The sequence below is a fragment of the Myotis daubentonii genome, chromosome X, assembly GCF_963259705.1.
Source record: "Myotis daubentonii chromosome X, mMyoDau2.1, whole genome shotgun sequence".
Taxonomy (NCBI): Eukaryota; Metazoa; Chordata; class Mammalia; order Chiroptera; family Vespertilionidae; genus Myotis; species Myotis daubentonii.
The window spans coordinates 124,445,805-124,462,460 of record NC_081861.1 but is presented as its reverse complement, the minus strand read 5'-3'; the positions used below and the strand labels follow the sequence as shown (position 1 = coordinate 124,462,460).

Below are 16,656 nucleotides of genomic sequence, written 5' to 3'. Positions count from 1 at the left end.
ATTTTGCAGAGTCCAGCAATGCTGGCTGCACACCTATGAGAAGGAGAGAGCATCTGCGAGGAACTGAGGCCTAGGACACCCAGAGGAATTTCTTTTCCCCTGTCTGAGGCCCCTCCAGGGGCCTGGGGTCTGGAATGAGTTGTAAATGTTGTTGCTGTATCAAGCACTGTGCTGCTTGGTGAGAAGTGTCACTGGTACAAAAGCTTCCTCTCCCTGGACCATCTGCCAGGGAAAGGCTGCTATTTTCTGGGCCCTGGCGACAGGCTGTGGAGATGGATCTTAGCAGTTTCCTGGGGCAGGAGCATATCTTGCATCCACGGATGGTTCTGGATTTCTTCAACGGATGGCCGATCGGATGGTCTCAGGGCTAAGCACCGTCCAATGAGATGCTGACACTCTGAAGAGACCCTCTGCCTGAAGAAAACCTGGCCCCTGATGATCTCCTCATCATGCTCAAAAGGAATGATCTCCACAGACCATGTCATACAGCAGGATCCCCAGGGACCAGACCGCTGCCCACCTGCCGTGGTAGCGATGGTAGCTGATCCACTCTGGAGGACCATACACGCGGGTCCCATCAAAGTCAGTGTAAACGGTGCCCTTGAGCACGTCCCCGACCCGAAGTCGACGAGGACGTTCTTGTCCTTGATGTCGCGAGGGAGCACCCCGCAGCTGCGGGCCAGCTCCTCCTGCAGGCCGCTCCCCCTCCCCCCACCTCCGTGATGAAGTCGAAGAGGTCCTGCACCGGCTCGGGCCTCTCTAGGATCAGAACGAAACTGTCGGGCCTCTCGAACCAGCCCAGGAGCCCAATGATGCCCAAGAAGCCCGAGCTCACCTTCTTCAGCAGGACCATTCCATGGGCACCCGGCTTCCCTTGGGCAGCCCTCCGCAGTCGGAAATCCTCCGGTCCTTCCCCACGGGCTTGATGGCCACCGGCAAGTGGTCGGCCACACGGACACCTGAGTAGACGGAGCCAAAGCCGCCATTGCCCAGAAGCGGGCCCACCTGGTCCTGCGGCTCCAGGGGCTCCTTCTCCTCGCCGGGTGCCAGCTTGGTGGCGTGCAGGTCGTTGCAGGGCGCGGCGCGCAGGTGGGCAAGTGAGGTGCTTTTGGACAAGAGCATCCCACCCTCCAGGGTGTGGGCCAGGGACTGCCTGGAGCCGCTGCCTCAGGAGCCGCAGGAGCCGGGGCGGCTGCGCCTATGGCTGGGCTCAGGCTGCGGCTGCCACCGCCAACTCCTCTCGCCGGCCGCGGCCCAAAAAGTTTTAAAAAAATTTTTGGTAACTCATCATTTCTATGTGCATTTTCAAGAGCTGGAGAACTGAGAGCCCTAGTTATTCTGATTTCTATTACATCTTCACTTCAAGCACTGGCATTCCTGCAGTATTTCATATCTTTTTTTTTTTACATTATTTTTTTCTTTTTATTGTTTTATTGCTTAAAGTATTACAAAGGGTATTACATATGTGTCCTTTTTTTCCCTGCCCTTGACAGTCCCCTGGCCTCCCCTACCCCCCAGTGTCTTATGTCCATTGGTTATGCTTATATGCATGCATACAAGTCCTTTGGTTGATCTCTTACCCCCCTCCCTCCTGCCCCCCCCCCCCAACCCTCCCTGGCCTTCCCACTGCAGTTTGACAATCAGTTTGAGGCAGCTCTGCCTCTGTATCTATTATTGTTCATAAGTTTATAATTTTAAATCTTGAGTGCCTGATTTGAAATCATTCCTATATTATGTATGAAAATACTAGACTTTTATCCCAAGCCATATAGAACAGCTGTTTAGTGCTACAGATAACAGTGCTAAAGTGGAGAACCAGAGATGACGCAGGAGTGACTCGGGCTTCTGAAGGGTGTGGAAGGACTGGGATTAGTAAACTGAGTGATTTCACCATGTATAATCGGAAAGCTATTCAGAGGAAGCTTGAGGCCTGAGTTGGAGACTACCCTCTAGTGCAGGAGTGAGCAAACTTTTTGACTCGAGGGCCACAGTGGGTTCTTAAACTGGACCGGAGGGCCGGAACAAAAGCATGGATGGAGTGTTTGTGTGAACTAATATAAATTCAAAGCAAACATCATTACATAAAAGGGTACGGTCTTTTGTTTTTTTAGTTTTATTCATTTCAAACGGGCCATAGTTTGCCCACGGCTGCTCTAATGGCACATAGCAAGAAACAGCCTTGGATACTTCTACAGATGTGTACACATTCTTAATCATACCTCTCAATAAAGGTAGAGTCTTTCTTCATTCAAAAATAAATTTTTTTTAAGGTAAAAACACACATCATGTGATGACTTCTTTCAGCTTTTGTAAATTTGAAAAAGTCTCTATTTCCCTTCATTTTTGAAAGACATTTTCACTTGGTATAGAATTCTAGATTGATTTCTTTGAATACTCTAAAGATGTTTCTTCACGGTTTTCTTGCTTGCATTGTTCCAAAGAGAAATGTGCTGTCTTTCTGTTGTGATTTTTTTTATTGTCTAGCTGCTTTTAAGATTTTCTCTTGATCACTGGTTTTGAGCAATATGATTTTGATGTGCCTTGATATATTTTTTCTCATGTTTTTCATGCTTGGGATTCATGGAGCTTCTTGGATCTGTGAGTTTATAGTTTTTATCATATTTGGAAAATTTTTGGCTATTATTAATCTGTTATTTATCCTATTTGGTATAATTTCATCTCAGACATTGTAATTTTCATTCCTTGAAGCTCAATTTGGGTCTTTTAAAGAATACCTTCCATGTCTTAACTTTTTTGAGTATATGAAATACTCTTATTACTCTTTTAATGTTCCTGTCCATTCATTCTAACGTGTGTCAGTTAGGGGTTGGTTTGATCGATTGATTCCACCTCCCTCATTTTGGGTTGTACATTCCTGCTTCTTTGCATGCCTAGTAATTTAAAAAAAATTCTCGCCCAAGGATATGTTGTTGTTGTGTGTGTGTGTGTGGGGGGGGGGGTTTATTTTAGAGAGAGAGGTAAGGAGAGAGAGAGAGAAACATTGATTGGTTGCTCCCTAACCGGGGATTGAACCCACAACCTAGGGATGTACCCTGACCAGGAATCCAACCCGCAAACTTTTGGTGCATGGGGCAACAATGCAACCTGGCCAGGGCGGCATGCCTGGTCATTTTTAATTGGACACCAGACATTGTGAATTGTACTTTGTCAAGTGATGGATAATTTTGTAGTTCTTTTTACATTTAAATTTTTCCATCACCATTTATCTAATGTATTTCTATAAACATTCTTGAGCTGTATTCTGTGACACAGTTAAGTTACTTGGAAAACAATCGGATCCTTGCAGGTCCTGCTTTTCAGATCTGTTACATAGAACCAGAACAATGTTTAGTCTAGGGTTAATTATCTCCACAGTTGACCTAAGATTCTTCTGAATCCTCTGCCAAATTCCCTGTGAATTTTGAGTTTGTCCAGTCTGTTTAGTGGGAACAGGCAGTATTCTTGGCCCTGGTAAACTCTGAGTGCTAGCACTGTTCCCTCTAAACTCTTCACTTGGTTGTTTCTCTGGCCTTGGGCATTTTGTAACATAACCCTATTGAGTTCTCTGCTAAATACTCAAGTTTAATTACATTTACAACTCATTCACGTGTTCTCTGCCGATAGCTGGAGTCCTCTCTTTTGCAGGTCTCTCCTCTCTGGAACTCATTCCTGCTAGAATCTAGATATTTTGATCTCAGATTTTCAGCTGTCTCCTCAATTCGGGGAGGTTGCCAGTCTATCGCTGGATTCCCCTTCCCTGCACTGTGACCTCAAAACCTAAGGCAGTAGTTGGGGTGATCATAAGGCTCACCTTGTCTGTCTCCCAGCTTTCCCCATTATTGTCATTTGTTGCCCTAATGTCTAGTGTCTTGTAACCCAGTGTTTCATAGATATTTTTTTCATCTTTTGGTTGTTTCAGTGGGAGGGTAAATTTGATCCTCTTACTCCATCTTGGCCACAATCCTCTTAATAATTTCTGATGGGAGTGTTTGACATTGTGTATGAAAAATTACGGAGATAATTTGATTCTCTGTAAAGTGTTATTTTCTTATAGAATAAGAAAATATTTTTACTTTAGCTTTAGGCTGGCAGCTGAAAGAAAGGCAGTTCTCCTTCATATAATCAGGGATTAAACTGATTTGAAGCTGGGAGTAAGTCTTTTTGAGGGCTTATTCATTTCTGATTTATCCTTATTTCTAATATATGGCCCTTCTGAGATTCCAGTGGAAAATATGGAGTGTTTATCAGAGCCTCTTTTCCTTGGTGGACCCTAAACTTTTAATTTCCCCCCTATCCCTTTGAGACTATTGGAAACACTGCTCAGCTCCTCGGTCTATGAGTCATCGCTTCTGCTAAGCCTCTCAGCCTTTCAGCTGCTTTTTTAGAATCAGTAAATGCCTTGGAGGGAAAAGCAGCCAGAAATGAACGTTGGTCTCATCTTTGTGTGTTTCTCATCTCTTTTTTAAATCTTGGCTCTCAAAGCCCTCATTGAATTGGCTCTGATATCTTCAAACAGATTTTAAAAAATACCTTACCTCGTTTTTCTGGTTGTACTTGCTGAGACTTGGTATGCAGCAAGTTACTCCACTATGGCCAGATATAGAAAATCTGCCTTTCATGTTTTTGTTATATGCTTCATTTGACTTCATCAAGGTGTTTGAAATTTGCGTTCTATTTTATAATCCCAACTTTCAGTTGTTTACTAGTGTTAGTAGTGTGCGCGCTATATGTATATCGATACAGTGTTCTTCACCAGTCATTTCACGACTGCCGTGCCATTTTTGAGCTCTTTATTTTTATTTTTTTGATGCAGCATTTGCTGGGTTGGATTTTGTTCTCAAAAAGTTTTCTCTGGGAGCCTCCTTCCCCTGTTTCAACTGGCTTGGTATCCATCCAGGTTATTTGTGCAGCTGCTGTCCTGAAATTATTTCTTCTTCTTATTTTCCTGGTTCTACTTGCTGTTTCTTTAATATTATGTCTTTCTCTTTCTAGGCTTACACAGTAACACGCTGGAACACATTCTCCAAATTCCTGAAAAGGGTTTGGGAGGGTACATTTTTTGACTCTTTGCATGTCTGAATATGTCTTTATTCTGTTTTCACTCTTGATAGTCGAAGCTACATTCTTTTCTTTCTTACAGCGTTTAGAGGCAGTGATGAGAATTCGGAGAATAATATTATTCTAGTTCTTTTGAAGGCAATATGTTTTTCCTCTTTGGAAATGTTAAGGATTTTTTCTTTATTCTTGGTGTGCTGATATTTCACCGTAATAGATTCAGATAAAAAATGTAAACTGATCCTATTTGGCCTGTGATTGACTCTTTAAATATGAAAACTGTGTCTTTTTTTCTTTTTTCTTTTTTTACGTCTGGGGCATTTTGATCTCATTTCTTTCATTATTCCCCTTCCCTCTATTCTCTTTAGCCACTCGGGAACTTTCATTAGATCAATGCCGATGCTTCTGTCCTTGTTCTCTTAACTTTCACGTGTTCAGCTCCTTTGTTCCCCCTTTACACTGTGTTCTAAGAGGATCACTCAGAAAAACTTGTTCTACAGTTAGAGAGTTTTTTTTTAATCTTAAAATGAGTTTGTTTCTTAACAACCAATTCTTGCTTTATAAATGTGATAGCCTCTCTAATCTTTCTCCAGATATTAATAATTAATTTTAACTCACTTTCTCTGTGTTGTATCTACTCTCAATACTTTTAATTTAAGTCAGGGCCTCATGTGATCCAGTTACTGCGAGGCATCCATCCAAAGAAATCTAGGTCAGCAGCCAACATCCATGATGAGTAATTTACAGCTCTACTTGGTCTCTTGAGAAAAACCAAAGAGGAAATGCATTTTTAATGCCTATCTAACATCTTAACCATTGCTTCTCCCCACTGCTGCTTCCCCAGTACTCTTTACACAGCTGGCAACAGATCTCTGAAAATCTCTCCCACTATCACTTTCCAGCTCTCTGAAATCCCCTCTACTATCTGGTCCATACAGCTTCTTCTCCCTACCAGCCCCTTTGTTGTTCTTTTTCCAACGTGGAATCTCTATGGTCTTTACATTAAAAAAAATCTCCTATACATTAACTGTGGATTCTCCACAATAAAGGAAAACCCAAGAGCTGCCACATTAAGAAGCATCTTTCTCCCTTAGAAACTGAACACAGTGAGGAAAGATTGTGAATAACAAACAGCCCGGGTCACACTTTTCCCAAGGAAGTATTGGAAGATTTCTGTAAAGAGAATCCCGGGATGTAATAGTGGCACCCAGAGGCTACATTTCCAGTTCAGTCTCCGTCCTTCTCCTGCTGGCATGAGTTTAATTACTTTTTTGGCATCCCGGAGGCCATGCCAGGCTGAGCCTGGGCTCATTGTTGTTCCTTCTCCCAAGCTTTAGAGTCACGGAGTGGCACGCTCCAGTTTCTGCTCTGTGTGATGTGAGAAATGAGAGCTTTACTATTTCATCGTGCTTTTGGGGACCAGCTATGGTAACCTTGTTTTCTTCCTCAGATTAGCTTCACTGGTGAGAATTCTGAAGATTGCCAGAAGTCTAAGATGGCTGAATAAATCTTGCCTGTAAATTAGGATTACAAACCCTTAACCTGGGTCAGAGGTTCTCAACTCTAGCTGCACATCAGATTTACCTGGGATAATTTTTAAAAATTCCTCTGCGCAGGACTCAGCCCAGGCCACCTGAACTTGAGTCTCTGCGGGAAGGGCCCAGGCATCAGTATTTTTCAAAAGTTCCCTAGACAACTCGATGTGCTCCTGGTGCTTCTGACCCTTCTAGCATTGCTGCTTTCTTCCCTGGGGAGGGGCTGGGGGGAGGATGCTGTCATAGCTGTTCCTGTCTGAGGTAGTGGCCTTTTCTCCTTCTCACCAACATGTACTGATAAATTGGGCAAATGAATAGCAGCCATTTTCCATTCTGCTATTCTCTCTAGGGCTATGAGGCAGCTCTCAAAATCAAACAAACAAATAAACAATTTGGTAACTTAGGTTCATGAACAATCCTAACATGGGAGTCACTTAATTGATGCTTTATTGTTGATATATATATATATATATATATATATATATATATATATATAATCAACCACAGACATCCAAAAACAGAAAGAAGAAAAGCTTTAAACATGTAATATTTCCTTAGAAGAGCCTTCCTTGAAACTGTTTACTATAGTTATTAAACTGATAATTGCGGAGAAAAACAATCTAAAATTGGTATTAAACCTGTTTAACATCTTTAATAATTCTATTTCTAAATCCTTCCACAAAAGGGCATTACAGTTTTTCAGCTTATTGCAAACAGTATCTTTTTTTAAAAAAAGTCAGCCCTAATGTTGTAGATATAATACACATTTTTAATTATTGGCACTATACTGTAAAGCACAATAAAGAACATCTGCTTTGAATAAATGACAGCTCAGAATACTGTTGCACACATACCATATAGGTTGTTTTACAGCAGATAGTAGTTGGCCAAACTTCAGATGGCAAAATGCTGAGTTGTGAGTTTGATATTGTCCAGCTAGTTATTTCTCGTCACTCTGGACTCCACTGTGGCAGAACACTCATATCCTTAAGATGCAAGGCCTAGCAGAAAACCTCCCACAAATCCACTGGATATCACAACGTTCTGTCAACAAAGTCTGTTGCCCTTTCAAGTATGTTGTTGAGTTCACATGCTGCCTTATTTGCTCATTTCTTTTTTTTATTTTTATTTTTTTTAAAATATATTTTATTGATTTTTTACAGAGAGGAAGGGAGAGAGATAGAGAGCTAGAAACATCGATGAGAGAGAAACATCGACCAGCTGCCTCCTGCACATCTCCCACTGGGGATATGCCCGCAACCCAGGTACATGCCCTTGACCGGAATCGAACCTGGGACCTTTCAGTCCACAGGCCAACGCTCCATCCACTGAGCCAAACCGGTTTCGGCGATTTTGCTCATTTCTTAATCCGTCTTCTTGCTTTGTTTACACCTTTTTCAACTTTCCTCCGGTCGATCTGCACGTAGCCACTGTGGCTAGCAATCTGAAGCAATCTGAAGGAGAAGAAAGCTACCACCTATTGTGGTTGCTGCAAGTTTCCCAGCTTTCTGGAACAAAAATCCCGCACACCAGCCAGTCACTCCACCTATTACAATCTGGGTGGCTACTGAGTATTTTTCTACCATAGGTCCAGACTGTGGCCCAAAACACAATTCCACCAGTGGTGTCTTCTTGCATATTTAGTTAAATCCAACACTTCATGACAGTCATCATCACTTTCATATTCTTGGGGAGGTGGGGTCTGCATTGCCATTATACCGCCAGCGGCCTGTATTGAAGGTCGATGCTCCATCCTTGTAATTTCCACTCTTGTCCCATGTCATTGGCATCTCTAGTCACGATCAAACTTTTTTGATCTGGTACCTTAAGAGCTACTTCTCACTACTTGATCATGTTTCTGGTAGCAAGTGTTCCCTGTCAGTGATTTTAAAGCCTATTCTATTCTATTTACTTATTAATTAATTAAAAATATATTTTTATGGATTTCAGAGAGGAAGGGAGAGGGAGAGCTAGAAACATCAGTGATGAGAGAGAATCATTGATTGGCTGCCACCTGTATGCCCCTTATTGGGGATTGAGCCCACAACCTGGGCATGTGCCCTTGACCGGAATCGAACCTGGGACCTTTCAGTCCGTGGGCTGACACTCTATCCACTGAGCCAAACCGGCTATATTATTGCCAGCTTCACAGAGGCTGCTCAGTCCCAGGGACTTGAGTGAATGCAGGCATGTCTGTCACAAGACCTCTGTCCCCATCCAGGAACAACTCTAATATCTTAAGAAACTGGACATCTGTGGAGGTTATGTTTTTTTAAAATATGTTTTTATTGAATTTTTTTTAGAGAGAGAGAGAGGAAGGGAGAGGGATAGAGAGAGAGAAACATTGATGGGAGAGAAACATCATCAATCGGCTGCCTCCTGCATGCCCCACACTGGGGATCAAGCCTGCAATCTGGGCATGTGCCCTGACCGGGAATTGACTCCTGACCTCTTGGTTCATGGGTCGATGCTTAACCACTGAGCCACACCAGCTGGGCAGGAGGTTATGTTTTTATTTTATTTTATATTTTTATTGATTTCAGAGAGGAAGAGAGAGTGAGAGAGAAACATCAATGATGAGGGAGAACCATTGACCAGCTGCCTCCTGCACACCCGCTACTGGGGATGGAGCCCGCAATCTGGGCATGTGCCCTTGACTGGAATCCAACCCGGGACCCTTCAGTCCGCAGGCCGACACTCTATCCACTGAACCAAACCGGCTAGGGCAGGAGGTTATGTTTTAAATGACCTCTGATTTACAACTTCAGACTTTCTCAATGTGGTAGACTTACAGAATGCCGTATATATTTGGGTTTCTTTCCAATATATACAGTTCTAACAGCATATTCTCCCCCAGATTTGCCGCCCTGACTTCAGACCTTCCAAGGTTCCACTCTGGGCTATCTGGGTGAACGGCAGATCTATCACGACTTGGGTCTGGGCAACTCCATTGTTCCAATCGTCTGATATTCATGGTGAAAATGTTTCCTTGTTCACAGAAGTTTTACTCTAAAATCCAGCCAACTATCATACTTTAAAACGCAAAGATGATGAAAAAAAAGAAAAAAATATTAAAAATACCAAGTATTATGCTAAGCGAAATAAGCCAGTTGGAGAAAGATAAATATCACATGATCTCACCCATATGTGGGATATAATGATCAACATAATTTGATGAACAAGAATAGATCCAGAGACAAATGGTAGGGGAGGGGGGTTAGAGAGCAACCAAAGGACTTGTGTGCCTGCATATTAACATAACCAATGGACACAGACACTGGGGCAGTGGGGGCTTGCCTGGGGTGAGAATGGCTGGGGGGAGTATGTCAACTGGGGAAAAAGAAGACATATGTAAAACTTTAGACAATAAAAAAAATACCCAAGGATGGTTTATAGCAAAATGTAGGCCAGGCCCTATGGCCCCTACTTTATTGGGGAAGGGACAGGATGGTCAGTAACACCCTGTGTATGACCTTTTCCTCTCTGTCTTCTGCTGGGAGAAAGCCAAGTTCTGTGTGATTGGGGAGGTAAAAGATGGAGCATACCCAAGCCCTCAGCCAAGCAAGCACACAACATTGGTTCTTTACTTCATAATCGAAGCCATATGCAGCCTAAAGAGGAACTTGGCAGGTTGTCCTCATCCGTTCAACTCATCTGATGCTCCGATGTCCAGTCCTTCTGCTAATAGAGAGCAACCTCCTTGAACCATTTCCAGCGTATTTGCCCCTTCCCCGTGTTCCTTGGTCTTTTTAGTACTTCTGTCGTGGGCTGTCTGTTTTACAGTACTCCGTCCAGTTCCCCTTTTGGTGGGGGAGGAGAAACTTTAGATCCTGAAGGTGGAAGTGGACATCATGGTGCTGTGACCTGTGGGAGAAAGTGACAAAGCAATCAGACGTTTCTGTGGAGGATAACTGCCTGTTGGTATATATTTTGAACCTAATTATGCTGAAAGAGTTCATGTCTCCTCAGTTTTTCAGTGCTGTACATACTTTTAAAGAGACTCCTGCTGTTACCTCAGCCTTGTGATGTTTTAGATTCCTGAAGGTGGGGTGGAAAGGGGACACACACACACACACACACACACACACACACACACGCACGCACCCCTATCCCTCCATAAACACCAGAGGCAAACTCTGGTACTTTCCATGTTGGTTGAGCTTGGTGCCTGTCTTTCATGGCAGCGAATTTCCTCAGATAGTCTGTGATCATTGCATGCTCATGTTTGTGTTGGAAACTTCCTGCTTGTATGGCTGTGATGTTGGCTCTGATAATGGAGCTTGTTGTTTCTGTTTTTTTTTTAAAATATGCTTTTACTGATTTCAAAGATGAAGGGAGAGAGAGAGAGAGAGAGAGAGAGAGAGATCAGTGATAAGAGAGAATCACTGATCAGCTGCCTCTTGCACTCCCCACACGGGATTGAGCCACAACCCAGGCATGCGCCCTGACTGGGAATTGAACCATGACCTCCTGGTTCATAGGTTGATGCTCAACCACTGAGCCACACTGGCTGGGCATGGAGCTTGTTTTGAGAATTGTAGGGCTGGAGTGAAATGGCTCTCTCTCTGTTGGGGATTGCTGGCTTTCTGGGGGAAGTTTTAGGCAGAGAACACATGTTGCTACTCCATTAGCACAAGCCCCTGGAGAACGAGAGAGAGAGAGAGAGAGAGAGAGAGAGAGAGAGAGAGAGAGAGAGAAGAGAGAGAGAGAGAGAGAGAGAGAGAGAGAGAGAGAGAGACAGCAAGCACTCAGAACTCAAATTAACCACCTAGAAGATTGCTCTGCCCTGTAGGAATGTCTGTTCTGATCCACTAATAAGTCACATACTAGAGGTTGGCAAATACTGCTAGATGACCCTTCAGATTTATAGCAACCCCGAGATTTTAACCATACAAAGAAAGGTTTAAAAGTTAATTGACAGTATGGCCATTTTTGTTAGGTACAAATGGCCACATGCTGAATTTGTCAGTTGTGATGCTGACTCGAGATGCTCTTAGTTGAAAATGACTGTTCTCTTAGTAATACTCAGATCCTGGCTTGACACGTTGCTATGGTATAAGTTGACACCATACATATCAAAATCTTCAACAAATTTTAAAAAAGAAAATCACAGCAATCATTTAGAATTGTATTATTTTTCTTTGAAAATTAATCGTTAATATGGCTGAAGGTGCTAGTCTCAAGGGAATGGGTGCCAGCTCACAGTGAAGGGTGCCATCTGCTGGATTTACTAATATTCTCTCTAATAACACCAGGATAGGAGGTTTTTGGATACTATTTCCTCCATTCCTGGAGCACTCCCTCCCCCTCTCCCACTGGCCCCATTAAAAAAAATATTTTTATTGCCCTAACCGGTTTGGCTCAGTGGGTAGAGCGTTGCCCTGCGGACTGAATGGTCCCAGGTTCGATTCTGGCCAAGGGCATGTACCTTGGTTGCCGGCACATCCCCGGTAGGGGGTGTGAAGGAGGCAGCTGATGGATGTGTCTCTCTCATCGACTTTTCTAACTCTCTATCGCTCTCCCTTCTTCTCTGTAAAAAATCAATAAAATATATTTTAAAAAATATATTTTTATTTATTGATTTTAGAGAGCGGAAGGGAGAGAGAGAGAGAGAAACATCGATTTGTTGTTCCACTTATTTATGCATTCATTGGACTTATTTATTCATTAATTGGTTGTTTCTTGTATGTGCCATGACTGGGGATTGAACCCACAACCTTGGCTTATCAAAACAATACTCTAACCAGCTGAGCTACCCGACCAGGGCCCACTGGGCCCATTTCAACACAGCATAAACGGAGCACAGAATCTTCACGGGGCTGTGGTAGTAGCTTCTGAACTGGATCCTGACAATGCTCATCTCCCCTTGAGTGTGTGAGGCATTAGTCATTTGCTTCTAGTAAAGAGAATATAACAAAAGTGATGGGATGTCCCTTTTGAGATTGGGTTACAAAAGACAGTGACCTGTGTCTTCATCACAAAGTGTCTCTCGTTGGTGCCTCTTGCTTGCTTGTTGTGACGAAGCCAGCTGCCGTGCTGTGAGTTACACTGTGGAGAGATCCACGTGGCAGGGACCTGAGGGCAGCCTCTTGCTGACAACCAGTGAGAACCTGAGGCCCTCATTGGAACCGAGATCGTCAGTCCAACAGCTTGTGAGAGACAGTCCTGCTAACCACCTTTGAATAGGCTTGAAAGCAGCTCCTTCTCCTGTAGAGCCTTCAGATGAAACTGCAGCCCCAGTCAACACCTTGACTATCTAAAATAATCTAAAATAATAAAAGCATAATATGCTAATTAGACCAGACAGCCAAATGACCTTCTGGATGACCTTCCAGATGACCACACTATGACAGCCACTGCTGCCAGGCCAGCCAAGGCGGGTGCGATGTGATTGATCAGGAGCCCGGCCATTGCCCCCTAATTGCCCAGGCCACCGGCCAGCGGGGCAATCGATCAGTCGGGGGGCTCCATGATCGCTCCAAAGAGGGAGGCCCAGGCCACCGACTGGCGGGCTGTGGTGGGTGGGTGGGGCCTCTCTCTGCAGGGGCGATCCATCATGGAGCCCCAGCTGGGTCGGTAGGGCCTACCTCTTTGGGGCGATCAATCGCGGGGCTCCCAGACTGTGAGAGGGCACAGGCCAGGCTGAGGGACCCCCCCACCCCAGTGCATGAATTTCGTGTACCGGACCTCTAGTAACACCATAAGAATTCCTGACCCACAGAAGCTGTGAGAGAATAAGTGTTGTTTTGAGCCCTTAAGTTTGGGGATAATTTGTTAGGCAGCAGTAGGTAACTAATTCAAGGGCCAGTCTGGCTCACTATTTTGATGGATATCAAAAGCTTCAGAGGTGTCCTATTTGAATTTGGCTCGATAAAACTCATAAAGACTTTCTATTGTGCCTGGCTGGTTAGCTTGTTAGACTTTGCGTCACCAGAAGTGTACTTCTGGAAGCTTCTGGGGCCACTCAGACCATAGTCCTGCAAAGAGGATGTCACAAAAGGCAGGTCTTTACCACACATCAGGTGAGTGAACATTTGAAGATACATCTACTTTCCAAAGTAACGTGCATTATTTTTTATTATTAATTTTCAATTGTAAGCATAAAACATGAACACATTCTCCTGGTGAAAATAAGCACATAGATACAGATAAAGTCCTCTTCAACAGTAACCTATCTAGGCCTCTCTCCTCCCCACCCCTCCACTCTTTATTATGAATTTGGAGTAAATCTTTCCAGAACTTAAAAAAAATTATATACTAAACATGCATGTACTTGTTTTTTAAAAAATAATACTCTCTTGCAATATCATTCACTTTTTTAACTCCTCCTTGCTCCCCCCCCCCACTCAGCTATCTCATCCAGTTTTGAAATCTCACTTGATACATGTGGATCTAGTTCCTTCTTGGCTATGAAATGAAAACCCCATGTTTTACCTCTCTCTGTCATAGGATAGCCTTTAGGTTGTTTCCGGATGTTGACTCTTACACCCCATGCTGCAGTGAACATCACCTGCCTGTCGGTGCTGGAGTGTGTTTTCTAGGGCAGATGCCTCACAGGGGAGATGCTGGGCCATATAACATGCACGCTACAGTCTTAGCGACACTGCCAAATTGCCTGACAAAATGGCTGTGCCGCTTGAAGTATGGAAAGTGCCCATTTGCCTACTATGCCTTGCCAAAATATCATATTTTCCAGTCTGGTGGGTGAAAAATGATTTCTCCTTCTTTAAGGTTGTAGTCCCGTGGTTATTGGTGAGGTTGAAAAGCTTTCCATGTGTTTATTGGCAGGTTTTCTCTTTTTCTGTAGGGCTCTTGGGAGAGCAGGTGTGTGTGCGAGTGTGTGCATATGTGTGTGTGTGTGTGTGTGTGTGTGTGTGTGTGTAGTGGGGGAGGGTGTGGATCTGACCTTGGATGCCAGCTACCCAGAGGTGATGCACACCAGTTCTGAGAAAATCAGCCGCCCATTACTGTGAGCACTAGGAGAGCCTGTGAGAAACTGAGCTCACTGCAGTGCAGCCTCTCTCTTTTTTGTTTTTTAATGTTTTATTTTTTAAAATGTTATTATTAGTTTAAAAAATATTTTTATTGATTTAAGAGAGGAAGGGAGAGAGAGAGAGAGAGAGAGAGAGAGAGAGAGAGAGAGAGAGAGAGAGAGAGAAACATCAACGATGAGGGAGAATCATTAATCGGCTGCCTCCTGCACGCCACACACTGGGGATCGAGCCCACAACCCCGGCATGTGCCCTGACCGGGCATCGAACCGAACCATGACCTCCTGATTCATAGTTCAACGCTCAACCACTGAGCCACGCCGGCTGGGCCAGCCTCTTTCTTTGGGATGAGGAAGTGTCCCTGGTTTCAGCAGGGACAGAATCTAGAGAGCCACTGTGGTTACAAACTGCTGGCCTCTTCCCCATACTACGGTGTGAAGTTCAAACCAAGAGGGGTTTGATATTGGCTTGGTTACTTGCCTTTGATTAATGCAAAATAGCTTGCTGCCACCCTATGAGGGCGGGGCAGAGGACCCAGGGGAGTCAGGGGTCTCCCGTGGGTAAATTAATGGAAGACTACAGGACGCCTAACCAGGCAGGACTGACAGGGCACAGACTCTCAGGGATTACAATTTGGGACCCCTCCCACAGCAAGGCAAGAGTATGACTGTGTGATGGAGGCGGCAAACCTCACAACTAGTTGCAAAAACAAAGATTAGAGATGATCCTCAAATTCCTTTCCTTGCGAAATCTGTACATTTAAAAGAATCTCTTGTGCTGTTGACCGACTCCTTTCTCCACGTACATGAAGATGGAGACTTGTTATTTAGACTGTAGGTTACAGAATTGTGATGGAATTTGAAGAGGAACAGATCAGATCCAAAGATCTCTATCTTGCAGCTGGACACAGAAACTTAGGAGACTTGGAGACTGGTGTGTCTCTTTTTGGGAAGTGTGAGTACATTTTATGTTGTAAGGGGTGGGGGAAGAATCACATTATTTTAGAGAACAGAATTTTGGAAAGTGTGTATAGGGGAAGATGGGTTATGTGAATAATGAGTGACCAAAGGGATGGACTGTTTTGGGAGGGGAGGGGGACACCACCTAATGGTTTGGCCTTGCTAACAGCAAGCCTGATTACTCCTGGGCAATTCCCTAGGTGCATACGATCTTGGTGGAAAGATAAATTGAGGACCTGGCAGGACTCCTGCTGCAGAAACTAAAGAGGCCCCTGAAGGCTCCATCTGCCAGATTCTTCTTCTAATCTTTGCAACAGAGCCAAAGTGTCAGCATGTTGCCTAAAGTATGTGAGGGTGACTCAGTCTTCGGGAACTTTTAAGCTTTTAATCCTAAACGGAGTGAAGCAAATTAATTCATTCATTCCAGTGCCTGTGCTGGAAAAGATGGTCAAGCAAGTCCAGTAATAGAGGCTCTCCTTGGTTCGGTTTTGTTCCACTGGATGAATATATTTCCATTGATTTATCCGTTCTCTGTCAACATCTGGGGCTATCTCCAATGCTGCTGGGAACCTTTTTTGCACTTCGCTTTTTTTTTCATGCACATGTTCAGCGCACACATTTCTCTTGGGCACATACCCAGGAATAAAATTGCTGGGTCGTCATTGTAACAGAGATTAAACACGCATCTTTGACTTATTAAAGTCTGTTGTTAACTGGCCTTTTTGTCTACTTCCTGTACCAGGCAGGAACCTTAGAAGATTCCATTTATACCTCCTCCTGACCTCTATGCCATTGTAGTTGTGTATATGGAGACTCTCCCAACATTATTATCATTTTGTGCACTCAATATTAATTTAGAACTGCCCATGTATTTACTTTCTTTGCTCTTCATTCTTCCTGCAAATCTATCTGGGATCATTTTCCTTCTGCCTGAAGGACACCCTTTAGTATTTTCTTTTAGGAATTCTACCGGTGATGAATTCCATCAGCCTGGTGTCCAAACACATTTGTCTTTCACCTTCATTTTGAAGGATATTTTTATTAAATACGTAATTTGAAATAGGCAGTTATTTACTCTCAGCACTTCAAATATGTTTTATTTTCTTCTATCTTGTT

General features: G+C 43.7%; 2 pseudogenes; both read right to left on the bottom strand.

The window, feature by feature from the left end:
• On the bottom strand, window positions 1-1,152 carry LOC132225256 (serine/threonine-protein kinase pim-1-like; annotated as a pseudogene).
• Window positions 1,153-7,577: 6,425 nt separating this feature from the next.
• LOC132224696 (FUN14 domain-containing protein 1-like) lies at window positions 7,578-8,304 on the bottom strand (annotated as a pseudogene).
• Between the last annotated feature and the right edge of the window lie 8,352 nt (window positions 8,305-16,656).